A 24,236-nucleotide genomic window follows, 5' to 3' on the forward strand; every position below is an offset into this window, starting at 1 on the left:
CTGTTCATCACGCAGGTATGTTACCTTGCCAATGCTCGGTGCATTCGTTCTGATGACCGATGTATGCTGCTGTTCCCTCGCCCACATGATCGCTATCAGGGTTTTGTTTATACTTCATTATACTCTGTGCTTCTAAATGTCGCCCGCAGACTTTTACTGAGCGGTGATGTGGAATCTAACCCGGGTCCTAACACCCGTTCTCAGCGCGATGCTGCTTCACAACCCCAGTTGACAGATCTTAATACTGAACCCACGGTAGTGGAAATGTTCGCTGAACTACTAAATGGTCAAAAGAAATTGGCTCAGGATATTGCTGAAATCAAAATGTTTCAGTCATCTGTCAATGCGAGGTTTGAAGCTTTGGAAGCTCGTGTATGTTCTCGGGAATCACCATCAACGTCTAGTGGTACGCAGATTTCGAATGATCACATGCATACCCAAATTCAACAAATAAAGAGGGCAATATCAACTCTCTCTAACAAAAATGACAGCTTAGAAAGCAAATCACGTAGAAACAATATTATCCTTCATGGCCTTAGTGAAGGGCCTGGCGAGAATCGTGAGGAGCTATCCGCCATCATTTCCAAGTGGTTCGACGACTCTCTTAAGGTTGCATGCCCGCGCATAGAAAGGTGCCATAGGCTTGGCAGTAATGTTAGAGGCCGCCCACGTCCCGTTATCATGAAGCTCTTGGATTTTCAGGATAAGGTGGTCGTGTTAAAAAAAATTGCTATAAGTTTAAAAACACTGGCTTCCGGGTCTCCGAAGACTTTCCTCCCCAGGTTCGTAATATTCGCAAAAGGCTCTGGGAGGCATCCGCCTGTTATAGGGATAACGGTGCATCTGTTCAAATTCGTTTTGATCATGTGTTCATTGACAAGGTGCGATATGACTGGGATAGTTCATCCAATACTCTTGTCAGATCATCCACTGGCTTAGCTAAACCCGCTGAATCAACCTCTGGGGAAACATCTTCTTGACCACGTGGCACCTACAATAAACTCTTATTAAATATCAATGCCAGAAGTGTTGTTAGTAATTACTCCAAATTTCTTTCCCTCATCTCATCTTATGCCCCACACATTGTCGGCGTTACTGAGACTTGGCTGCATGATGGAGTTCATCATTCTGAAATAACTCTCCCTGGCTTCAAGGTGGTTCGCAGAGACAGAGAATTCGGGAGAGCCGGCGGCGTGACCCTATTTCTTCGGTCTCACCTGAACTTCTCTGTACTTCCTGCACCACCGAATACTGAGTCCTTGTGGTGTAAGGTCCAACTAGAAAATATGTCCTTGATTATCGGGGTCGTGTACCGCCCGCCTGGTTCTGATATAAAACATTTACGCAATCTAAACCAATTTCTACAAAGTTATGTTGCTTCAGCGCCTAACATTATTTGCATGCGTGATTTTAATGCTCCTGGTGTAGACTGGTCATCTATGACAGTTAGTGGACATGAAGTATCCATCGGAAGAGAGCTAATCTACGTTTCGTTGTCTTGTGGCCTTCACCAAATTGTTAAGGACTCTACACGTAATGCTGCTGTCCAGGACCTGGTTTTTGTCACTTCATCTCTAGCTAACTCCGGTTTTGAATGTGATATTATTGATGGCGTATCCGATCATAACGCTGTATTGTTCTCAGTTCCGGGTATCGTCCCAAAATGACGTTACACGTACTGCACGTTTCGTGATTTTAACCATGCTGATGATCTAGCAACTACAGACGCCCTTTGCGACTCTTTTCAAGAATTTGAGCTAAAAAGCGCCACCAGTGATGTCAATACGTTATCAGCTTTTTTCGAAAATCTTATCAGTAAGTGTATTAATTGTTTCATTCCTTTGAAAACAAAGAAAACAAACACTGAAATACCTTGGATGGCTAGGGACCTCTGGCATTTGTCGCGTCGTGTGACCAGACTACGTCGAGCAAAACGCTCTGGTGACTTAACAACGCCCCAACAGTTTGTTAGCGCCAAAAACGAACTTTGTGCTAAAATTAAGGCAGCGAAAAAATTTAATTACAGAGTTACCTTGCCGAAGCTAATGAAAGCAAATCCCCGTAAATTCTGAAAGGCTATCCAACCATCTGGGTCTTCATCGCACACGATGACAATTGACAACGTTGCAGTTTCTGATCCACAGACAATCGCTTCTGCCTTCAACGCCTACTTCCACTCAGTCTTTACTACTGACAATTCGGACATCCCTGTTTTTCATTCAGAATGTCACCCCGGAATTGACGATGTGTCAGTGTCACTTGAGGGCGTACTCAATCTCATTTTAAATTTAGACACCAAGAAATCATGCGGTCCCGACGGCATCCCGACAGCCTTTCTAGTTAGATACTCTGTTTGGTGTAGCAGATACCTCACAATTATTTTTAGAAAATCTCTCTCGTCAGCAACACTTCCTTTCTCGTGGAAACATGCTTCAATTCTGCCCTTATTTAAATCGGGTAATGCTCAATTATTAAGCAATTATAGACCAATCTCTTTAACAGCGCATTCATGTAAAATGCTAGAGCATATTATATTTAAACATATCATGGAATTCCTTGAAACGAACAAAATCTTAAGCACTTACCAGCACGGCTTCAGACGCAGTCTTAGCACTATTACTCAACTAACAGAATTCGTTCATGACATCAGCAGCTCGATGGACATAGGTGACCAGGTGGACACCATTTTCATAGACTTCGCCAAGGCATTCGACACTGTCTCACATCCTAAATTATTGCACAAGTTGTTTGCCATATTGAAGAACGTGTCCTTGGTTGGCTGGATATCCGACTTTCTTTCGCAGCGTTCACAGTATGTGTGCTTCAGCTCTACTAACTCGCCTTCGATGCCTGTGTCATCAGGTGTTCCCCAGGGTTCTGTGCTGTGCCCCCTCTTATTCCTGCTTTATATTAATGACCTCCCCTTGCACACTCCTGTGAAAATACGCCTTTTCGCAGATGACTGCGTCCTATATCATACTGTTAAATCTCCACTGGATCATGCCACTCTCAACAATTCCTTCTCTCACTTTTGTAGCTGGTCCAAATCTTGGCAAATGAATATTAACTTCTCCAAGACCGTCGTTATGTCATTTACCCGACGTTCATGCCCCTCGACATTTGACTATGGTTTTTACATTGTTAGTTTGTGCAGGGTGAACGAATTCAAGTACCTCGGTATTCTTATGACACACAATCTCTCATGATCTAAACACATTGATCTCGCATGCAACAAGGCTCTTAAAAATTAGGCTATTTACATCGACTTGCTCCTCGAGAAACCAAACTGCTTACCTACAAAGCTCTCATTCGTCCCATCCTCGAATATGGTTGCGTGGTGTGGAACCCACATAAGAAATGTGACATTAAACAACTAGAACGCGTTCAAAAAAGAGCTGTGCGTTTTGTATGCAAAAGATATGACAGGGAGTTTTCTCCGTCGAATTGTCTTCCTCAACTAGGTCTCGCTACACTTGCGAAGCGTCGCCACGTTGAATGCCTGAAATTGCTTTACAGTCTAATCAATTCTCCCCGCCTCGACACTCTAGACAATTATCTTAAGTTCTCCAGGCCTTTATCTACGCGGAGCGACCACGCCCTTAACATTACAACTTTTTTCACCCGCACTGACATGTTCAAATATAGCTTTTTTCCTGCTACTATAGAAGCCTGGAATTTGTTGCCCGGAAGTGTGCGTTGCTTACCACTCAAAGAATTTCTGGAAGCATCTTCATGAATGTTGATTTGCTATTATTGTTTTGTTTTCTTTTCCCACTCCTGCAAAAGCCTCATTGAAACTGCAGTATGTAAAAATAAATAAATAAATTTACGGCCTATACAGCTAGTGGCTGACTATTTTGCATGAAACAGACTCCCGAACATGTCTTAGATGCACTGACGTTTTTCTCATAGGCATAAGTACTCTTCTACAAAATTCAGAGACCGGATACATAAGGCGCGCACTCGCTCTTTCGATGGACCACCTAGTATTTTTTGTCACCTGCACATATATCTTTGGGCCTATTTTAACGGTTGCTTGGATTATGTTTGCGATCACGCTTTTTTTTAATTCCGGCCGTAATCGCTGAAGACCACAATCACTTGATAAAGCAGTAAGTTTTCTGTCATACTCCGACACCCTTCCGAATCGTAATTTTCCGGCTTCCCTCATATTAACAACGTACATATGGAATTTTGGTGCGTGTTTTACAGCTCAGCTAATTCTGTATCAAGTCTCGAGGTAGTCTGATTTTTTATTGTTTCTTCACTAAGGCTTTAGAGGTTTCAGAGAGCTTGCTTTCTTCATTGTCTAGGTGCTCCATCTGCTATGTCAAGTGATGCTTCCGCAACTATCTTTTTGTGGTTTCTTTTTCGTTGCTTATGTCTTGGTTGTCTTCTTGTAATAAAGCATTTTACTAAATACTATATCGCTCAGTTGTTTAGGTTTAAACGCTTCTCTGCACGAGCACTTCGCAGAAGGGGTCAGGCTCACTACGCAACTCGGCTAGTAATACATCAGCACCAAACCCAGTTGAATACTACTACAGAAGTGCTGCTGACATTTTCCAAACGGGTGATAAGTAAGGTTCAGCGGGCACTGGGATTCTCTCGGCTCTGTGAAAAGCCCTTGCACCTGTTTCCTGGCACTTTTTGTGAAGTGAAAGTGTCGGCTCCCATGGCATTTTATTTAACAGCGATTCCCCAACTTGATGCCAGCACATTCCCGTTTTTCTTGCCTATGCCAGCAAGATGAACTTGCACGTCCCACGTGACATTTACGCTCAACGCCTGTCCTACACTAGCGCAGATTAGTATGAAGAAGCGGCTGCGAGTATAACAACGTAGAAGGACGCTGCAAGGGTCTTACTTCATCAAAGAAGATCAAGTTGAAGAAGAAGAAGATGTGGGTAGAACAGGGTGCATGGTGTGACGTTCAGAAGGCTTAAAGGTGCTGCGCTATCTTTACATAGTTAGAGCCAGGGGTAGTAGTCATTTCTCTTGTGGTTCAGCATATGCTACGCCATAGAAAGCGGAACATTTCTGACCACTTGTAGTAGTACATCGACAATCATAGCTATCCAAAAGCACGTGGCGCCGTAGTAGCTACTGGAAGACACCTGCTTGCAGGCACAAGAGTGTGTAGGGCCTGCAGCGCCACCAAATACAGAACAAACTGTGCGCATTGATACATTTGAGCATATCTATCTATCTATCTATCTATCTATCTATCTATCTATCTATCTATCTATCTATCTATCTATCTATCTATCTATCTATCTATCTATCTATCTATCTATCTATCTATCTATCTATCTATCTATCTATCTATCTATCTATCTATCTATCTATCTATCTATCTAACCACCTGGGTTTAGTGCTCGCGTGGTCGCCTCCTCATCTTAGTGTATACCAAGGAAGCAAGAAAAGAGGGAGAAGACGAGGAGCTTCAGAAGCTGGCCTCTGATACCAAAGTAGCCTCCGCAGTGTCACCGCTGCTGGCTAAACAGCCTTGCTCCTCATCCACAATCACAAAGTGGAATTGATCGCAATTTGTTACACGTAATTCAGCTGCTCAAATCGACAACTATAATCACAAAGCGTCTACCCAAGCCTATCACCATAGCGACAACATAAAACTGGAACTAGGCCGGATTGCATTATCTAATTTTTTCAGTGAAAACCCTTGCGACGCTCCAACGCGTGTCTTGGAGCTGTTATTTTATATTGAACGAAAAACGGAGAAGTGCCAATAGCAATTATTCCAATGTGCTTCGGAGTTTCAGGGTATGTCTACAGTTATTTTCAATATTTTGACATGGTCTCTTTTTCCACTTAGATATATAGAACTATCTCAAAGTTCAAGTCATTAAAAACTCCAGAAATTAAACTTTAGACCGAGTTAGAAAGATAATAAAATGACACTTGTCGTTTTCATTCGGCATACAAGTGTGTCTAACATTCGGCATAAACCTGGAACAGTCCTTTATAGCTTGAAGCTTTCGTAACAGCCTACATTTTTTCCAATGTCTCAACTTACCTTCCTGAGATGCTTTCATCAAACAGTGCTCTGTAAAAAAAGCTCGCCGACGGCTTGCTTTCCAAGAGGGTTCTAAAATCAACAGAAGCCTAAGGGCATAAGAAAGCTGCCATAGGTGTCATGCTCTCGACTCGAACACCTCTTGCGCTTCCGGAAATGTCTACGCAGCTCACGCAGCGTCTGTATTTCAGAGCACTTGCGGCGATACCAAAGCCACCTTGTTATGACGTGCCAGTCCAAATTCTGTTGACGTAGGTTAATTTCAAGTTAACGTAATTGAGTGTGTCGCCATAAAAGGTTGCTGCTCTAGCAAGAAGCACGCTCGTAGAAGCAAGTACCTGTTCGTTGAACCTTTTTGCAAACAAGAAAACAATGAGTTAAACGCCCCGTGAATGAACTCATCTGCAAAAGATACGCTGTTATGACTCGGCAGCGCCTTTGTTTCCATCGCATGCACATTCTGTCGCTTCTTCTGTGGATTTAGGAGTGCCACACCCCACACGAAACAATATACAGCAACTTTCAAAGAAAGCTGGCAACCATAGTGTCCCCCTCTCCCTCCCGCAACGGTGTCGCCAGATTGTCGTGACGCCAGAGAAAAGAGGCATGTAAATGTGAATGACTTAACTTTTTATTCAGCGAAGTAATGCAACACCCCAAATAAAGCAATTAAGACAAAAAATTACGCTAACCACAGCCATCGATTACCCAAAACTGATCCACATATCAAAGGTTCTTACGCTATAAAATGAGAGACCACCCTGAAAGTTCTGATACATCAAGGTGCGCTTGCACTATACGATAGCTTTGCCATCTCATAGCCGGTGACGAACACCACCTCTTGAAAACGACATGGGCGACGCGAGTGGTAGAAGAGTTTCGTCACCCGTATGTGCACATTTAATCAAGTTCTTTTATACGTAATAGTTTGCTTGAAATGGCTTGTTCGCAAAACTCATCGGAACTGCGTATAAAGGAAAATGTCTTGTTATTATGATGCAGTGGCCTCGCTTTCCAGCCGTCCTCGCGCATTCCAGGCTCAAATTTGGTCGTTACCAGTTAGAAAGCGTTCAGGCTAAGAGCATTTGTTTCAGTAAACGAAAGCGGTGTGGACAGCGCCGAATGAATGCAGTAAAAAAATAGAGTGGAAAGTGCGCTGATTTCAAAAAAAAAAATCTTGTTATGAGAATGAATTGAATATATCTGCAAGCGTTTTGTTATGGGGCACCGCAACTACAAAATGCCTCTATCGTGTCAAAATCTTTGAGGATGCTGAAGCTTCACATGGTAGAGTGGAACGCCATAATATAATCGGGCCCCAGCGGTATCGCCTTCTCATTCGCTTGCCATGCCCAGCTTCTGAGAAAGGAGCGTCGGTGAACGTAAAATTTGCCGTTGTCCACTATGCTCGGGGGCCTTTTGGAATTACAATAGCGAGCTGCCCACTACGCACTTATTCATCCTTTTGCAAGCACGCGTCCTTATAGAAGTGTGCGCAGCTATCTGGCTGCACACATTGTTCATGTTGCGGCTGATGATGATGATGATTGGTATGGCTAAGCCATTCGCAATGTGTGGAGAGCTTTAAGCCACACACTCGCTACGCAATTCACCTTGTGTGACGCGTACGGAGATTCTTGGCTTGCTTCGCGCAGTGTCAAGCCTCTTAACGCGTCCCCTTCTTCGACATTACGCCTGTTTAAGGTGTTTTTCCTTAGGAGTTTCAAAGAATCTCGAGAATGAACATTTGGGTAACATTATCAAAGGCGCCCTTGGTGTACATGGCCAGGATTATGTTTTCTCCTTTCCGTGGGTTAGTGTGAATGATTCGATTCGAAGCAGTACAGTCGGGGTTGAAAAATATGCCCGGAAACGGCTCATTCACTATTGCTGTTGGCGAGTTGGGATCGTTGAATTGAACACGGAAGAACGTGATTGAATGCGGATAGGCTCGTGGTTATTTATGTATATTTCCAGGCGCCAAATGATCACACGCCTGTAGATGTTTTCAAGCAGGAAGTAAGGGGTATTGATCTGAGGTAATTGATCTAGAGTGTTTTGTCTGGCCTCGGTGTCGTCAGAACCTTTGCGTGCAGGTGGGGAGGCAGCGTGCGTCATTGACAAAGGTCGTTTAGCAACTCCGTGCGCTCACGGCTGTGTCGTCGGTGGGAGCGGACAATGATCGCTAAAACATTTGCACTGGGCTTGAACAAGCAGCTCGTCAATCGTGTCCTGAGAGACGTGTATGAGGCGTGTGAGTAATTTCATTGGCTCATTTTTTGTTTGTGTGGGATCGACGAAGGGTTGCAGAATGTGAGCCCCAAAGCGATACACCATTATGATTTGGTAAAGTTCTTTCAGTCTGTTGATGAGCGCGATCTTGGGATGTTGCTGTGATGTTGTAAGTAGATATATTTCGACATAGAAAGTTAGTCCAGTCTGGGGTAAGCAGCAGCGGTGATGTGTCATGCGTCACATATATGTTATGTCATTTGCGTGTCTCTAACCTTACGGTGTCTTTCACTGTAGTGTTGGCACTTACGTATGTGCTGCCAGTTTCACGCTCATTTCGCGCATGTTAACTAATCGGCGCAGCTGAGACAATCCAAAGCGCGCTGCGCCTTTCTGTCATGCGCATGTGGTGCACCATGTAGGTGCTCGTGCAGGCACCACTGCTGCTAAGGAAGGGCATGCCTACGCTTGCTGAACCTTGGTAAGATTTTTACATATGAAAATTTGAACGTGCGCAAGCTGTGAAGAAAAATAATTTCCGCAAGTCAATATGCTTTTTTTCAGTAAAATGACCTCGAACACAGACTGTCAAAAGGAACTATTCTATTCTAAGCACCTTAGGGTCTCGCGTCACCGCACGACACCGGCAGCAGTTAGCCGCTGTAACGCTCAATGTCGGCGTTTTTAGCTTCTTATTCGTGCAGTCGAAGATGCAAATATGACCTAGCTTGAGTCAGTTAGTATAGAAAGTACATTTGAAAGGTTATTAGATTTTTCGTAATTGAATATTCACGATCTTCACAGCGGTCGTGACGCGCGGACTAGATCTCTAAGCCTAATGGTCGGCTCGGCCAGCCTGAACTATTGTGGCTGTATAGCACGCGGAACGTAGACAAGAAGGACAGAAAATATGTGCAAATGCGTGACAGAAACTGAAAAGTTCAGTACGCAGTGCAGATGCGCGATGTTTTTTACATAGGTTTGACTAACCGCTAAGCGTGTCAGTGCGATTGCTGCAACACATCTGCGCTTACGCTAATATGATTTGCGGCAAAACGTGCCAGACAGACGTTCTGATGCTAGGCAGCACTTTGCAAACAAATTAACTCTCTTCTGTTAGGTTGGCGCGAGCAGGAACGCTTCAATTTCTCCATTTCTCTGACATCTCCATTTCTAAATGAGAAAATGAATATACTGGCTACGGGAATTAGTTATGACGTGGAGAAAAAAAAAGGGAACTGCGGTCTTCCAAGTGTGGTGTGGCGGTAATGTGTCAGACTCAAGATGTACGGTGCGTCCAAGTGCTGGGTTTGACTCCCGCTCACTCGTTTTTTTTTTTTTATTGCCACAGTGCTCGTGTTTCACCTCCAATTATGATCTGGGCATGACCACAGTTTAAAAAAAACAATATTAAAGCCCCATTTCGCCCCGTAACGGGTGTCCCAGTGTGCGGCGCGCCAGCATGCAGCTTGCCTCGTGCAGCGTGCCACCGTCTCAGTAACCAGCACCGCACTGGTCCAATATTCATGTATGGCACTGGGACAGCGTCAGTGGGTTTCCCAATAGGGTTTGATTTCAATATAGAGCGGACTGCATCTAAAAGGTTCACTACCGTTCGCGGTGAAAAACTATATCACTTAAGTGCTCGTTAGTGCCTGCCCTAAGACATGACATAGCCGGCTTTCCACCAAACGGGCGGAAAAAGCTAATTCACGCTAACGAAAGAGAAGGTATGCTCGCTGATTATCAGATGTACTATAATGAATTCGCATACGTAAATCGCAGAGTACAACATTGATCACGATTCATATTTCGTGGTTGCTCTAGAAAATTCAAATCTGACGAGTACTTTATCACAATAGAAAGAGCCCGCGTAATGCCCGCGTATTTTGCCAAGCTTTCCCCATGCATGTTGTGCGTAAGTGCTTAATAGAATAACACCCCATACAAAACAACATACAACTACATTCAAAGAAAGCTGGGAACCATAGGATCCCCCCTCCTTCCCGGAACAGTGTCGCCAGATGGTCATGCCGCCGAAAAATAGAGGCATGTAATTGTGTATGACTTAACTTTCTACACAGCGAAGTCATGTAAAACCGCATAAAAGCAATTAAGACAAACATATGGGTTATCCCTCCCTCATAGGTATCGGTATAACACGAAAGTAAAACGTGTCGTCACTGAAGTAGTTCACTATTTTTAGTGCATTGTTATACGAGAGTTTGCATAATGTCTAGTATTGTCTGGCAGATATAGCACCGCTTCATGTGAACGCACTCGCCTGACGCCTAGTGGCATGTCTCCATACTGACGACTAACGCCCATGGTCATGATTTAATCTTTGCGGTCGCTGCACTTAAACCTGGACACCACATATGGTGAATATTCCCACGCAAAGAAGACATAATCAAGCACATAATGAACACTGGTGATCAATATACACTCTTTCAAAGCGCCGTAAAACGAGAATAGAAACGCAACGCGCGTCGTGCCTTCCCTCTGGGCTGACAGTTAATTCCCACAGGGCGAGCGGGGAACACGGTTCGAAATCCAGGCGAGCGTCGGAGAGCTATTAGATGCGAAGCATCTTATGGCGGAGTTCAATCCGCTGCTGGTGGTGGTGGTGGTGTGCAGCATGACCGCCCTTACTGCGCATGCGCATCGTCCTCCATCTCCTCTCCTCTCCTACGTTCCTCCCTCTCGCGTGACTCATTCACTCCTGCGCAACGCCACGATGAGCGCCAGCGCATGCGCGTCCCCTCCCCCTCTCTCTCCTCTCCTACGATCTGCCCCTCTCGCGCTCCTGTCGACTGCGTTCCCCGCTCGGCCTGTGAGAAATAGCGGTAAGGCTAGAGGGAAGACACGGCACGCGTAGCGTTCCTCTTAGCCTTCCACGGCGCGAGGTTGGTAGCGTGCCCGACGTCGGCAGCATGCCGAACGAACGCCAACGGAACGCGATCGTGTAAGTGCTCCGGTTTCGCATCGCCTGACGGTCCCCTTTAGCGGAAGATGGTGTAACTTTTTTCGATATAGGTGGATGCTATGAGCCTGGCTTTAGGGTGCGTTGATGCGCGTTTTGTCCGCATTAGGGTGGGAACATCGACGGCGTCTACTGTGACGCGGTTGCCACATTTGCGCCTACGGCGTCTTACCGGCGTCTCAGCGCTCTACCGCGGCTGCGCTGAGAGGCGCGAGACGCGGGGCAAGAAATGGCGTCGCGGCGGCATCAGCCCCTTCACAGAATGGCAGCACCCTAAGGGGAGCGCACATATTCTAGTACACTATAAGCACACACATCGCGGCGCACTACGAGGTTTGGGCTAAATCCGCCAAGTCGCGAAAGCATTGACGAAATTACACCTCATTGGAAAGGCGCCCAATGGGATCGTCGTAGCAACGGCGCGTTTTTTTGTTTTTGTTTTTCGAGCCTGTAGGCACACATGTCACCGTCCATTTACAAAGCGGACGCTCATAGCATCCATCCATACATCCAAGAGCACTGTAAGAGGAAAGTGTGAAAGATAAAAGGCTCGTTCATGTATCCTCCGAAATGTGTTTGGTGGTAGCTCAGTAGGCTAAACGCCCGCCAGCCATCGTCGGGGACCGGGAGGTCGTGGGTACCGACAGCGGAACTTTTTCTTGTAGTTTTTTTTCTTTGTCATCTGATGGCGTTCATTGTGCCTGCGTATTTCCGTGACGGAAATACGTCATGAAAGCCTTGGTGGACCCCGGCATAAAACAATTAGTGTTAAAGCATTACAATAAGCGCAGCCATCGGCTACTCAACACTGATCCACAGATCAAAAGGTTCTTCCCCAATGAAATGGCAGACAACCATCGTGAAAGTTCCGATACATAAAGGTGCGCTTGCAACATACGATAGCTTTGCCATCTGACGGCCGGTGATGAACACCACCTCTTGAAAGTGACATGGGCGACTCGGGTGGTATAAGAGTTTCGCGACCCCTGTGTGCACATGTCAGCAAGGTCCTTAAAATGTAATATTGTACTTGAATAAAAATAACATTCTTCTGTTGTGGGGCACCGCAACTACAAAATGCTGCTATCGTATGAAAATCTTTGAGGATGCTTAAGCTTCGCAAGTAAGATTGGAACACCATAGTATAATCGGGCCCCAGAGGCATCACCTTCTCTTTCGCTTGCCATGCCCAGCATATCGGAAATGAGCGTCTGTGTGCGGAACCTTTGCCGTGGTACTTTAGGCTGGGGTGCCTATTGCAATTACAATCGCAAGGTGCCCACTACGCCATTATTAATCGTTTTCCGAAGTACGCGTCCTTATACAGATATGCGCAGCTATCTAACTGCAGACGTTGTTCATGCTGTGGCTCATGATGGTAATGACTGATATGGCTGAGCCTTTCGAAATGAGTGGAGAGCTTCAAGCTACACATTGGTTAGGCAATTCACCTGGTGTGGCACGTGGTGAAATTTTTGCTTACTTCACGTAATATGAAGCCTGTTCACGCGTCTCCTTGTTCGATATGACGCCTGTTTGGGGAGTTTTATTCCTATAGAAAATATATGGACAGTCTCGTCTGGTTTTTGCCGTCGCCGCTGCCATACACCCTACATGTATATATATATATATATATATATATATATATATATATATATATATATATATATATATATATATATATATATATATATATATATATTGTGAGGAACGAGACAGAGACAGCACCCGCTCCTGGGCCAGCTGTTCTATTCTAAACCTCTTCTTCCTCTACTTCCCTTAGCTCCCCGCGAGCCAGAGCCTCGGTGCCGCTCTTCGTCATCACACTCGGCCATGACTGCGAGCGCGCGGACCAGTCGACAATATCTCTGGTGGGCGGTGCTGGCTGCATCGTGGCGGTCGGTCCCGACCACGCTGCAAGTTGGCTGGGAGACCTGCCTGAAGTACCTCTGGTGGGCGACACTGGTCAAATCGCTGTGGTCGGTCCAAGCCACGCCTTGACATGGCTTGGGAACGAGCGTCAGCGCTCTTTGGCAGGCGAAAGTGATTTTGACGTCGTCGTCGAAGTTCTCGGCCATGGTGCGAAATTGACTGCGAATACGTTAGCGACGGCTCCGGCAGGCGGCCCTGGCTGACGTCGAATGGTGGCATGTTGTCCGGGCGTTTATTCGGTCGCAGTCTCGGAAACAAGGCACTAGACGGTGGATCCGGCAAAGCCACTTGCTGCACCGAACGAAGCCGTGGGCCCTTTTTGCAGTGGGCCGAGGGGCGTCTGAGTGCCCTACTAGCGGTCTGCGGCATCGTGGCGCTAAGTTTACGCGCTGACCTGTGACGTGGCTTGTGCTTTTGCAGCGTTGTGGCTGAGGAGCCCACTAACGTTTCCAAGTCAGCAATTCTTGAAGACGCGCTGCGTGCAGGCGTGGAGTCCTCGAGAGAAGCCGTTCTAAGAGCCGGAGACTTGTGCTGCCCGGGCAGGTCTTCGAAGAAAACAATCTCCGAGTTGTCAGAGACTTTGGTGTCTTCTGAAAAGTCGTCTCTTATTAAGTTATAAACGTTCTCACTTTCGGCCAAGGAATGTGTCGCACGTAGATCCGCTTCCTTTTGGTGAGAGGGGATGTTGGTGTAATCCCCGGACAGGTATGTCTCATTAGGTAATTGAATGTCCAGAACGGCGCGGGCCGGTGCCTCCAAGTGCTCAGGTGATGGCGAGCATGGAGGCGGCTTTTCCGATAGATAGGGATGCGAAATGCTCTCGGCCATTGGCGGGGATGTTCTGGCGTCGGATAATGAGGCAGAGTGACAGCATGACATCAGTCCGGTGTTCGTACTAGGCCAGGCTATGCAGCTGTCTGCCGGTGAGCTGCAGCGTGCAGTTGTAGCCCCAAGGGGTAGCACCTGCTGAGCTCCCTCCTCGGTAGACGTCGTGTTATACTCGCTGGTAGCACATGCAATCCTGTCGACTGCGCCATTGTGAGGAACGAGACAGAGACAGCACCCGATCCTGGGCCAGCTGTTCTATTCTAAACCTCTTCTTCCTCTACTTCCCTTAGCTCCCCGCGAGCCAGAGCCTCGGTGCCGCTCTTCGTCATCACAATATATATATATATATATATATATATATATATATATATATATGCCACAATGAAAAATATTTCAGAAATACTTTCCGACGCGCGGAATCGAACGACCGACCTCTCGCTCCGAAACGCGCGGCGTTAGACGGCTAGGTCACGAAGAGTACCGTCTATCAGCATGCTAACGGCGAGCTACTTCTATACACCATTTACATCATCCTGCTTTCTTACTCACCAGCATGATGGCGCGAAGTGCGTGCAGGGCGCGCTTTGAAGGTCGTCGCCCCGCTCCTGTGAACGCCGGTGCTCTTCACCCCACAGGGCGTGGTCGCCTTCGTGCGCCTATCTCGAGGAAAGAAGAAGGCCGTGCGGGGGGGGGGGGGGGGTGAAGCGGGGTTGTATGTATTCTGCTTTCCCCGCGATGTCCGCGCTGAAGTCACAGAGCGTACGAAGGTCACTTCGCTCGCTGCGGCGGCCGCGTTTGCGAAAGGAGTGTGCTGTATTTAGTTGACGCTCGTCTTTTGTGTACCTGTTCGTTTGTTTCGTGCGTCCTGCTTTATGTGCCAGTAGTGAGCTTCAAGTGTCGAGCTGTGACGCATGATAGTTCGCGCTCGTGCTGTGTGCCTTCTTTTCGTGCGTCCTTTGGGCTTGAGCGACGCGCTGGCAGTTTCGAGCTGCTTTACGTTCTTCGCGTTACCTGCCAATGTGTTGCTATCGCATTCATTGCTCCGCCGTTGCGGCGAGACTGACTTTTTTCTTAAGCAGTTTCAAATACTCTCGAGAATGCCTTCGTGACTAACAATATCAAAGGCGCCCTTGTTGTACATGGCCAGGATTATGTTTTCTCCTTTCCGTGGGTTAGTGTGAATTATTCGATTGAAAGCAGTACAGTCGAGGTTGAAAAAATGCGTACGTAAACGGTATATTCACTAATGCTCTTGGTGAGTTGGGAACATTGAATTCTTTAAGGAAGAACGTGAGTGAATGCGGATACGCTCGTTATTTTAAATATAATCTTCCGGGCACGTAATGATCACACGCCTGTAGACGTTTTCAAGCAGGAAGTAAGGTGTATTGATCTGAGGTAATTGATCTAGAGTATTTTGCCTGGCCTCGGTGTCGTCAGAAACTTTGCGTGCGTCATTGACATAGGTCGTTTAGCAACTCCGTGCGCTCACGGCTGTGTCGTCGGTGGGAGGCGGACTATGATCGCTAAAACATTTGCACTGCGCTTGAAGAAGCAGCTCGTCAATCGCCTCCTGAGAGACGTGTATGAGGCGTGTGAGCAATTTTTTTTGCCTCAATTTTTGTTCATGTGGAATCCACGAAGGGTTGCAGAATGTGCCGCGCGTGGGCCCAGCTAAGTGAGCCCCACAGCAATACACCATTATGATTTGGTAAATTTCTTTCAGTCTGTTGATGAGCGCGACCTTGGGATGTTGCTGTGATGTTGTAAGTAGATATATTTTGATATAGAAAGTTAGTCCAGTCGGAGGTAAGCAGCAGCGGTGATGTGCGATGCGTCACATATATGTAATGTCATTTGCGTGTCACTAACCTTACGGTGTCTTTCACTGAAGTGTTGGCACTTACGTATGTGCTGCCAGTTTCACGCTCTTTTCGCGCATGTAAACAACGCGAAAGAACGGTTCTGGCGTAATGTCAAGGGGTTGAAGGCACCCGGCGGGAAGCGTCGATGCTGTTTTGCGGCGCTGACATTTCTTACACGCCGCAACGTATCTTCTGACGGAGCGTGCAAGCCCTGGCCAAAAGAAGCGTCGGCGGATCCGGTCGTAAGTGCGCGATACACCAAGGTGACCGGCCGTTGGAAGGTCATGAAGTTCGTGAAGGACAGCCGAGCGGAGGTGTTTCGGAATAACAAGCAGCAGGGCTGGTCCATCTGGGTGAAAACTGTAGCGGTAGAGTGCACCATCTTGGAGGACGAACGAGCGATGGCACCGGTCGGTAGACGATGATTCTAGGCGTTCGACGACAGTACGCAAGGATGCATCACGGCGTTGCTCGTCGCCGATGTTTGTTAGTAACGAAAGTGAAAAGACGCAAGCGTCGGCGTCGGTGTCAGGGATGGTGCTCAATTCATCGACCGGGTAGCGAGACAGGCAGTCTGCGTCCTGGTGTAGGCGGCCCGACTTGTACGTCACTGTGCAGCTATATTCTTGCAGTCGCAGAGCCCAGCGACCAAGCCGGCCAGTAGGATCCTTTAGTGATGAAAGCCAACAGAGCGCATGATGGTCCGTTATTACAGAAAAGTGCGTGCCATATAAATATGGGCGGAACTTCAAGACTGCCCAGACAAGAGCAAGGCATTCACGCTCTGTAATGGAATAGTTGCGCTCGACAGCTGTAAGGAGGCGGCTGGCGTAGGCGATAACGCGGTTGCGTCCCTGTTGTCGTTGGGCTGGACGGCTCCGATCCCGTGACCACTAGCATCGGTTCGGACCTCCGTCGCAGCGGATGGATCAAAGTGGGCCAATATAGGCGGCGTTGTCAAAAGTGTGACGAGGCGATGAAAAGCGGCGGTTTGAGCGGCACCCCACGTAAAAGGCACGTCTTTCTTCAGAAGTTCAGTGAGCGGTCGAGCGATTGTTGCAAAATCTTCCACGGACCTTCTGAAGTAGGAACAGAGTCCCACAAAGCTCCGGACGTCTTTGGCTGATTGGGGTACAGGAAAACTCGTGACTGCACGAGTTTTCTACGTAGGTATGATTTGTTGTTTTCTACATAGGTACACATTGTTTTCTACATAGGTATGATTAACTGCTTAGCGAGTTAGTGCGATCGCCACAACATATTTGCGGTTACGGTAATATTTATTGCGGCAAAACGTGCCAGATAGACATTCTGATCCTAGGCAGAACATAACAAACAAATTAACTATCTGCTGTCAGGTTCTCGCGAGCACGAAGAGACTGAAATCTGTGTTTCTAAACGACAATAAATGAAAATACTGGCTATCGGAAGTAGTTATAACACGAAGAAAAAAGAGACTGACTCCTGTTTTTCAGGTGTGGCGTAGCCGTAACGTGTCAGGCTCAGGGTGTGCGGTGCGTCGAGGTGGTGGGTTTGACTCCCACGCGATTGTTTTCGTGTGATTCGTGTGATTGTTTTCAAATTTCACCTTAGATTTCGCAGCGATTCCTGTTTGCTCACTGCCTTGGCATGCCTCCTCAAATCGGCCGCCCCGTTGGCACAGTGCTTATGGCACCCGTCTGCTGACCAAAAAGTCGTAGGTTAGATCCCAGCTGCGGCGATTGCATTTTCGACGGAGGCAAAAATGCTAGAGGCCGATGTACTTAGGTGCACATTAAAGAACACCAGGTGGTCGAAATATCTGGAGCCTTCCACAATTTCGTGCCTCATAATCATATCATGATTTTGGCTAGTAGAACCCCAGAAATTATTATATTATGCTTCCTCAGACTGTATTCTCTCATGCCACCAGTCTTCCAACACTGACAGCACCCCCCCGAAACACAAGAAAAGCTAGAAAACTTCTAATGAACATCCGGAAAGGAAAGTCCAAAAGTATATTAGAAATTTAGTCGAGTTGTTGTTTAGATGTAAGCAGCTTGAAAACTTCCTGTAGCTGTGCTAACGCCACGTTATTAGAAGTCTAGAAAACTGCTTGAAAGAATTCTAGAAAACTTCTCGCTAGATTTTTTTAAAAGCCTTTTTAGCCATTTATTTTTCATGCGAAGCAGCTTGTTGAGGAGCTTGCTTTAGTCAATTCGTTGCATCATGCCAGCGTTTTGCAATCACGTTTGGTTGTTCACTGTCAAGAGTGATAACAAAACGAATACCTGCGTAATATGGCATCAGATTAATTCCTGGAGCTTCTCTAGCGAGCAGAATTGATAATTCAAAAAAGGCAGGAGTTTAGGGCAAGATGGATGCTTGAAGAGACAAGAAATTCTTGGACACGGTGTGTCGCTAGAGCCATCTCGACAAGCAGACTTGTCAATTTACAGCCTTGGAGAAGACAAGATTGCTTGTCGAATTGCCGACTCCAGCGACACCCCGTGTCCAAGAATTTCTTATCTCTTCAAGCATCCATCTTCCCCTGAACTCCTGCCTTTTTTGAATTATCAATTCTGCTGGCTAGAGGAGCTCCAGAAATCAATCTGATCCCATATTACGCAGGCGTTCCTTTAGTTATCACTCTTGACAGTGAACAGCTAAAACAAGGTTGCAAAATGCTGGCATGATACAATGAATTGACTAGCATGCTGCTGGAGCCAATGTTTTGACAAACCGACTTGTCTTCAAGTTCCAGCCTTGAAGAGAAGTCCGCTTGTCAAAACTGCTCCAGCGACACGCGGTGTTCAAGAATATTTTCATCTCGGCAAAATTGGTGTTCTTCTGGCCTGTTTATTTAGACATGGCATTAGCGTAATCAGTTTTGCTCAAGACGATGTAAGCATTTTAATGTCGGCTAATTTTAGTTTCGTATGTTGTATTGAATGCGTTATACCACACTTCCAAAAGTAAATGCGAAATTTCAACAAATCTTGTTGGTCATGCATAATCTTTATCGTAGCAATTCCAAACAATATGTCGGTCGCTTGACATAGGCTGGAGCAATGGAATTGATGACTTCGTTCAAAAACCAGGAAGCAAAAGGCACAGTAAAGTACAAGGTGTCTCCATCAAGCAGGCAAATGTCAGCGCAACAAAAATCGGAAGGCTCGCTTGGCAAACATACAAGCAAAGTAGCAATACTCTGATAAATCATTCAACATTTGTAAACACCAATAGGAGCAGTTCAATGGCTTAATTTGTCTCAATGAGGTAAATTTAGATATATGTTAAAGAATCTTGAGTAGACAACATTTGAGAGTTCCTCCACAGGGGTGTGTGTCAATAATATTGTGGATTTGGGAATACCTAGAATTCTAATTTCATTCTGCACACAAAAGGCACGATGAACGAAGAAAATGTTTCAGTCAAGCATGCACCTACACCAGCATAAAAAAAACAAAAAACAAGAGCCTAGTTTGGTTAAAAGACAACAGACGCTGTAGCACAGGGCGACATTGGTCTAGGAAAAAATGCACCCTAGTTGGTAGCACATGCCAAGAATTTTTTCCGGATAAGCAGCACAAGAACCAAAATGGAGAGACACAACATGTGCACTAACTTTCAATAGAATGGTTTATTGCTCATAGAGATGTCAAGTGCGTCGATTTCGCGTCCTAAAAGCAACTTTTTGTCTCCATTGCGCACACTGTTAAGCCAATCAAAAAAATTTACCGTCAAGGACGTGCAGCGTCCAAAACTGAAATTTGCGCAGCACACATCCCTACATGCTCTAGAAAAAGACGTTTGGTGAACTTTTAGAAAAAGCTCCTTGTACAAAACGTTTCCTCAACGCTTCCTACAAAACTTCTAGTGGAAAACGTTTATTCAACTTCGCACAATATACCAAGACGTGTATGTACTTTTCTAGTGGTTTCAAGAAGCTTTTTCGACGTTTCGTGGGCCTTTGCACTTTAACATCTTGAAAACAGTGCAAAAACGACACAGACAGAGGAAGATAGAAGTACACACTTCAGCACTGAACTCTCAAGTAAATTTTATTTGAAAATACAGGCACACGTAATGCTAACAACCTTTCACCCAGGTGACTTTCTCACACATGATGCCGGAAGGCACCATTTTGATTTCTAAAAACCAACAAAAAGCTTAGAAAATTTCACTCCCATGTGAACAGCAGCATGTGGTCCTGAATGTTCCAAGATACAGTATACACTATCATGCAAGGCAATCGAGGGAGAGCTGATGCACTGCTCACTTCTTTGCGGCTGTTCACGTGGAGGTGATTGGAATTTTTTATGCTACTTGTTGGTTTTTAGGATTCAGGATGGTGCTTTCAGATGTCATGTGTGAACCGTGCACATGGGCGATGGGTTTTCAGTATTTAACTGTCGTACTTCTATTTTCAAATAATATACATATAACTGCAAATTCAGTATTGCGGTGTGTCCTATCTTTTTTGTCTGTGTCATTTTTGCGCTGCTTTCTAGATGTTCAAAGACTATTACCTACTAGCTCAGCTATTAATTCTTCTACAGCACCTTTGCAGCATAGCTCACTTAGACGTCTGACCTCTTTCAGAAATGCCCCTAGTTCTGGGAAATACGAGGAGGACCAGCAGTCGAGTGGAGGAGTACACAGATGATGACGGCATCGCAGATGGTGACGATAGGTGCAGATTGCCAGCAAGATCACCGTTAATGAAGAAGGAGAGAGAGAAGGCCCTGCCACGGTCATTGGAGAGCCAGTACAAGTCATCACCTGTGACAGTGGACTTTGCTCGTGGAAGAAAGTCAGGGCTTTGACTTTCTAACAGTGTCATGGCCTTTCCAATGCAACCTGTGTCTACAGACGAGTGTGATGTGAAATCGTCTCCTCGCTTCCTACATTGACAGCGAAGGGCAAATTGACGGTTCTGCGAGCAAACACTTGGTTGCTTGATGAGGTTGCTTAGAGCATGCTAATAAATGTGAGTCGCAGGCTCACATTCATCAGTAGATTGCGTGGTCATGCAAGTGTCGCATTTCTTTATTATTTGGACAAAATTAATTTTGGGGTAATTTCCAGGCTAGAAGGTAAGTCTGTAGCCATTGTAAACCTTCAATTTATCGATATTTTGAAGATTAATCCTATGTGGATGAAATAAATTTTCGGGAACTTTCCAACCAAGAAGGTGAGGCTATGATAGCCTTTGGAAATCTAAAATTTTTCAATTTCTTGAATGTTATATTTCTGTAACTTTACCTTTTTGGTTACAATTCCACTGAAATTTGTGAAGTGTTGTGTGTACAAAGGCTCAGACATGGAAATACAGCACTTAAAAGAATGTGCAGACCAACTGCAAGACATGGTCATCTGTGCCGTTCCAGTGGTTGAGGGATGAAGAGAGTGCTACGTAAGGGACAGGGCGGTGGTTCGAATCCCGCTGTCGGTCTCGTTTTCAAGAAAGTATTATTACAGCTTTTAAAAAGTTTAATGTTTTTCGATTTTATGAAGTTTCGTCGCAGATTGATCAAATTGACACAGAATATTTGTCACCGATACGTTCACCATGTCAGTAGCAACACGATTAGGCGTGAGCTTCCATTATGGGAGGTACTGGATTCGATTGCCAGTGTCGGACGGCCACCCACTGGTTTATTCCAATGGGTACATGCGTGCTTCGGAGTGGTGCTACTACGTCTAGCGGCACTATGCAAAGCAGGCAAGCGTCGCCACAAGCACATATGACACAGGTAACGCCACCTGGTGTTACCGCCATCTTTCATTGTGTATTCATTCGTGCAGCCCTCCGCTCTCGCCCGTCACACTTCACCTTCTAGCCGTCACCGTGGCCGTAAAGTGCCTCGATATCCTCCTCGCCCGCCCCTCCGTACAGAGTGGGGACATCCTTTCACGGGGCTCAAGCCGCCGTAACCAGTTTTCGGAGCTCTGTCCGCCATTTTCAAGCCCGGCGTTCACTCAGCGTTCACTCAGCGATGTCAGGCGAAATGCCCAGTTATTGTGTGCTATTGGGCTCTAAACATTCCAGGATGGGTTGAATTTTCCGAGACTCAAATAGGAAAATTGTCTGCGCGGCGAACATTAAGCACGACAAGTGGCAGCTTAGAAAAATCCTCATGTCTATACAGTGTTAGTAATACGGCACTCCCCCGGAATAATTATTTCTTCTTCAAGAGTTTTGTGGCATGAGAGCGGTGACTGAAACATATTTTCCTTATACTGTACGATCCAGAGAATGTTTCTTGAGCAAAAACGGTGCGGTGCGAAGTAATTGGATCGGTTAGCCTAATTACCATCCGTGAGCTCAAAGCGGCATTATGCGAAGTGCCCTTCTGATGTGTGCCACTGTGTCTAAATCAGTCCAGGAATGGTTGGCGACTGCTATATTTTCCGAGAGACCCCCCAAAAATTGTCCAGTGGCAAGGATCAAGCGCGACAAACGGCAGCTCCACAAAAACTTTTCTATATGCGTTGTGTTACTTTGAGCAACATGAAGACACTGTTGAAAAGGAGCTAATTTCAAACTACGCGAGGCTGCGCATACGTGAACCTCGATAGGACCTAACAGGCATCATGCAAGCCAGACATGCATGACTGAGCTACAGTTAACTTTGAAATCGTGTCTTGGTGTAGTTAGCCATAGGTCAGGCATTTTGTTTAATTTTTGTTGCCCATTCCTATGCAGAGTCTGCTTTTGTGTTGTTTTTGCTCACTTGTCAAGTTGAGTCACGTAGTGATATATTCATCTGCTTTCTTCAAACGTATGAATTATAATTTTCGTAGTTTATGCTCTTATGACCCAGATATGCCAAATACGTGTGAGAAATATGCATTCATTTTAATCAAAACCTCGAGACATCAATTACATATTTATTCTCATTTATTAGCTGGTTAACCGACATGGTCTCAACGAATTTCATCATTATTGCTGCACAAAGACTGTTTCAAAGCAGCACAGCTTCGCCGCGAAATTCTTCCCGAAGAGCAGCAATGCCAAGTAATATTTTCATTCGACCGACGCTTGTCTATTGCTCTACACTAACGCCTGAGCATGTGCGTTATGTTCCACCTGCAGAGCAAGATCAGCCATTGTCAAATGACCCAGTTCGCAAAAATAAACTCTCACGCCAACACCTGCCCGCAGCGCGTTTAAAAGCGGTTACAGGCAGCAGCTTAAGATGAATGTGTGAAGCGGCCAACTTCATAATGCTGGTAAACTGTAAGCTGTCAAAAATATCATTTGTTCAAACACGGTCCCGTACTGCCTGCATACTGCTTACACGCGTCAGGAACCAGTGGCGTAGCCATGGGGGCACACCTGGCCCGTGCCCGCACCCCGAATTTTTTTACGCCATGGTATACAGAGCACAAAATGACACTTGGTCACACTTATCTGCCCAGACCCCACGTCGGATCAAGGGCGTGCCCCCCCCCGCCCCCGAAACAAAATTTGTGCCTACGCCACTGTCGGCAACACGTCCGTAGATCGGAGCATGCGTCAAGATGGCGGACACGTTGCAGACAACGCGGTTGTCTCCACTCACTACGGAGCAACGGACGAAGAGGACCTCGAGACTCTCAACGCAGCCGGGCGCCATCAATCACGTATATTTCAAACTTTGAATGAAAAAAAAAACTTGGGGTCCAGTTTCGGCCAGAAGCCTATGAAAGTCCTTTTTTTGGATTTTTCACAGTTTAGTCAAACCTTGATGAATGAAGGATGGGCAAGTTTAAGGCCTCTTTTTTCTTTTCTAGACAACATTAATTACAATTAACAGACAAGAAACAGAAGGAAAGTATAGATGATGCTATATTGTAGTAATTATGAAGTAAATGTAATCAAAGTAAAGTGGGCGAAAAGATAACTTGCCGCGGGCGGGCACCGAACCTGCGATCGTCGAACAACGCGTCCGATGCTCATTGGACGCGTTTTTCGAAGGTCGCAGGTTCGAGCCAGCAAAGCTTCGCTGTTTAAAAACCCTAGCATTAGGTTTCATGATTATGGGGTGCAATAATGTGCAGACCAAATTGTAAGCAGTGTTCGCTGGGCCATTCCAATAGCCCAGTGGCTAAGGTGTTACGCTCGTAACCGAAAGTGTAGTGGTTCGAATCCTGGTGCAGGTATCGCAACCAAAAAAGGGAAGGCTATAGCCGTCAAAATTCTCATTGCATGCGATTGCGGAAACGGGGTTCTTGGAATAACGGACCGCACCACGTAGTGTGACCCTGACCTTTATTTCATAATATTTAAAGCAGCGCAATTATGGAACCTTACCAACTAGCCCAGCTGTCGACCTTGCTTTATTTCATTCATTCGATTCTTTTTGAGTTTCGTCGCAAATTATCGTGCAAC

The 24,236-nt window shown here is 46.0% G+C and overlaps 2 long non-coding RNA genes across 4 annotated transcripts in view; one reads left to right on the forward strand and one right to left on the reverse strand.

Annotated features, from left to right (window-relative positions):
• LOC119402001 (uncharacterized) overlaps positions 1-24,236 on the reverse strand; it is a 91,852-nt gene that overhangs the window by 26,317 nt on the left and 41,299 nt on the right. The window contains exon 2 of one of the 3 annotated variants that reach the window (XR_007417128.1): positions 6,038-6,079. The exons of the other annotated variants lie outside the window; for them this stretch is intronic. This is a non-coding gene — a long non-coding RNA (uncharacterized LOC119402001). The remainder of the gene's footprint in view (positions 1-6,037; positions 6,080-24,236) is intronic. 3 annotated transcript variants of the gene reach the window in all.
• On the forward strand, positions 15,647-20,875 carry LOC119402000 (uncharacterized). Its single transcript, XR_005185595.2, has 2 exons — positions 15,647-15,778; positions 20,462-20,875. It is a non-coding gene; the product is annotated as an uncharacterized LOC119402000 (long non-coding RNA).

Source organism: Rhipicephalus sanguineus, chromosome 8 (genome assembly GCF_013339695.2).
Source record: "Rhipicephalus sanguineus isolate Rsan-2018 chromosome 8, BIME_Rsan_1.4, whole genome shotgun sequence".
Classification (NCBI taxonomy): Eukaryota; Metazoa; Arthropoda; class Arachnida; order Ixodida; family Ixodidae; genus Rhipicephalus; species Rhipicephalus sanguineus.